The 3457-nt window shown below is 35.6% G+C and overlaps 1 pseudogene; it reads left to right on the forward strand.

Annotated features, from left to right (window-relative positions):
* The first annotated feature begins 1243 nt into the window (after window positions 1-1243).
* Window positions 1244-2648, forward strand: LOC135206656 (zinc finger protein 429-like; annotated as a pseudogene).
* Window positions 2649-3457: the final 809 nt, after the last annotated feature.

Here is a 3457-nt window from a genome sequence, read left to right on the forward strand (position 1 = left end):
AGTAAGGTAGTTCATACTGATAGTTTGGTTGCTTTGTGTTCAAATAGTCAAACCCTCTATTCAGTAGAATATACTCCGCTCCCTAGCAAGGGGGATGAGGAGTAATAACGAACCCTGGTGCATTGGTTTGTTATTGAACAGTCAAGTTTCATTTTAGTTCCCTACTGCAATGAATCTTCTCAGATATCATTGTATGTAACCCAGTGGCTGAGTTGTTGGATATCAGTTTTATCTAGCTTTTCATGGGCACCATCCCTCTCCTGTAGATATTTCTTTTGGAGTTGGACTGGTGGGTAGGCCCCTGCCAGTTTAGGATGTCTGTACCTCCACCAAGTATAAGTCTATCCTATTGTAGACCGAAGGTTTGTTCGTTTATGAACAAAATTGACAAATTCTTAACACATCCTGGGTTGGGAAAGACTGAATGCAGTAGCGTGGGTGCGTGGTCTTTGACCAATTTTCACCTGATATATGCACCCGTTGCACATCTCGCAAGATTCCTTGCTTTTTCATCTCCGATTTAACTGGATCCAGCTAGACGCTAGAAAATTATCCTATTGTTAAGACCTCAGGTTTGTAGCTATGAAAAATACAAATTGTCATAGAAAATTTGTCATTTTACTTTCAGACATCCTAAGTGAACGTTACAGGTTATTAGTTATGGCTGTGGCAACCTCTTGAGCTTTAGGCGATAAATTTTAAGAGTGTGACATTGTTTTTTCAGTCCCTAAAAAAAGATGGGGGAAGGCAAGTGTGTGGTACACTCATCATTTTTATCAATATTGGTGTTAAATCAGACCACTTTGTACAGTCCCCAACCTTGCTAACAAGATTTTGGTTCAGTTCTGGACTCCATTATTGAAACTTCTGGGTAACAGATTTTCTCCAGTAGTTCACTTCACTTTACTGGCCCATGCATCTTAATTATACTTATCCTATTGGGCAACAGCCAAGGGAGCCTTCCTGCCTGAATAGCTGGGATGAAACAAATGTGATATTTTTAAATATCAAAATAAGTTTTGTCTGTACAACCCCCGAGATGCACGTACTGTGGATGGTGCAAAGTTTTGTGCAGATGCGCACACATTTAGGCCAATGTACAGGAAGGTTTATATTGAAAAAAATATTTAAAAAAAAGTTTTTGTATATGAAAGATGTCAGTATAATACAAAAAATTTTGGAATTTTATATTACTGAAAGCTTATTTTTGATTACTGTGATTATTTTTTATTTTCTTATATTTTCAGGTACTTTGCTAATCAATAATCTAAATGATTTTGCGTGAAGCATCTTGCTCAAGCAAACATGAATGTGAACTTATTTTGGGACACAAACATTAAGTGCGAGTTTTGTGAAGCCACTTTCAACAGCCAAGATTCCCTCAAACAGCACCTGAGACTTCATTCTAGAAGAAAGCCTTACAAATGTGAAGAGTGTGATGCCAGATTTTCATATAATAGCACATTAGAATGGCATAAGAAGAGCCATACTGGAGAGATGCCATTCAAATGTGATGAGTGCAATGCCCAGTTCACTCAAAACAGTATGCTTATTTGGCATAAGAGAAAACACAGATTAATTGAAACGTCTCAGAATCCAGGAGTAGTTGTGAATATGGCAAATCTGTACCATCAGCAAAACTTACAAAACTTTTCTAATGTTTTCAGTGTCTCTAGTGTGGTGACTGCTTCAGCAACACCAGTTTCTAATACTTTAACATTACCAGTGTGTATGAATGAACCAGTTACTGATGTTGCACAACTGGATGTTCAGATGAACTTAGGTACTTCAGAGCCTCTGCATTCAGATTTGGCCACATCGTCCTCAACATCAGGAATTTTAGTTGATGTCCTCGAGAAGCATAAGGTTAGCAAGGAAGAAGGTGTATTCCGTTGTGATATTTGCTGTACGACATTCGTGTATAGCGCAGACCTCAAAGGACATATGGAAACTAAACATAATATGGGAGAAAATAATCCGTATCATATCCTTGCTAGGCAACAGCAAGCTAATGGTTTTATATCAAATAAGAGATCATCCAAGAAAAGCCCTTCAAGTGCGACCTTTGTTATGCTGGCTTTAACACAGAAGGTCACTTGAAGAGCCACAGGCAAAAACATGTAGTGGGAAGACCATATAAATGTTCAAAATGTGGATTAACTTTCTCAGATAAATCTATTTTAGAGTCTCACGAGAGGCGTCACCAAGCTGAACGACCTTTCAAATGTGATAGGTGTGGTGCTGCATTTTTCCGACAGAGCCACTTGCAAAAACACATCAAAAGACACACAGGTGAACTGGTGTAATGAAGTGTTGAACATTATCCATAATCATATTTCTTAGCATGGTTGCATGTGTGTGTTAATGTTGGCAAACACCAGATCATTTAGAGTAGATACAATGTGACGTGAAATTCACGAGTAAGGTTAGCCAATTTATCTTTCACGAGTTTACATACTATTAGGAAGTATTCAGTATTGTATGATTTTTCTTTTCTTCTTGACAATTTTAGTATACACTATATAGTTTATTCTAGTCTACAATACTAGTCCTATTTTTTATGTTAAGACACTGTCATTCCATTTATTGTTTTAGATGTTTATTTAAATGTTGCTTTTATATTAGGATAAATAAATAGTATTTTTGTATGTGGTACATTATTATGTTCAAGGGAGTACATACAAAGTATGTACGTATTGATATGCTTGTTCACTAGTACGTACTAGAAAGTTTGTGGAATTTCTGTGGATTCTAAGGTAGGGTATTTAGGTTTCCCATTTCACTTATTTGAATTAACTGTTTTGAAGTTAAGTAATAACTTTGAAGGTTTTATATAAAATATTATTATTGAGAGATTTTTTAATCTCTCCTTACATTGTTAAAACTTTTTCATTTCACTTGGTATGGGAGATTAAATTATTATGAAAAAAAATCTGTGAATGGTTGTGACATTATTAAAGTCCATTTTTGAGAATGAAATGTTGAAACTGACATCTTGGCAAATTAAATTTACAGTAGACCCAGAGATTATTGACAGGAAGTTACTTTAACCATCATTATTTTAGTAAAATAACTGATGAGTGCAAGATGGGAGAGCCTGCAGCCAGACCACTTTCACAAAACTAACCCCATAATACCACAGTATGCAGAACTCTCCCCATAAAACTACTAGTTTGTTCTGCAGTGTTATCTATCTTGTTCACCTTCTATATTTTTACTGTGCTGGGGTTAAAATGTGTCATTTGCCACACTTTGCTTTTGTGTTTATAAAATTTTTTCATAATTTATAAAATTAATACTTTCTTGTAATATTCAGGTAATTCTCTATTCAGGTAATTCTCTTTGTTGGTTTCGGTTACAATTTGCTGACTGACCTTTCAAATCCTAATACTTTCTTGTAATATTCAGGTAATTCTTTTTGTTGGTTTAGTTCCAATTTGCTGGCTGACCTTTCATA

This window comes from Macrobrachium nipponense, chromosome 31 (genome assembly GCF_015104395.2).
Source record: "Macrobrachium nipponense isolate FS-2020 chromosome 31, ASM1510439v2, whole genome shotgun sequence".
In the NCBI taxonomy this organism is placed as follows: Eukaryota; Metazoa; Arthropoda; class Malacostraca; order Decapoda; family Palaemonidae; genus Macrobrachium; species Macrobrachium nipponense.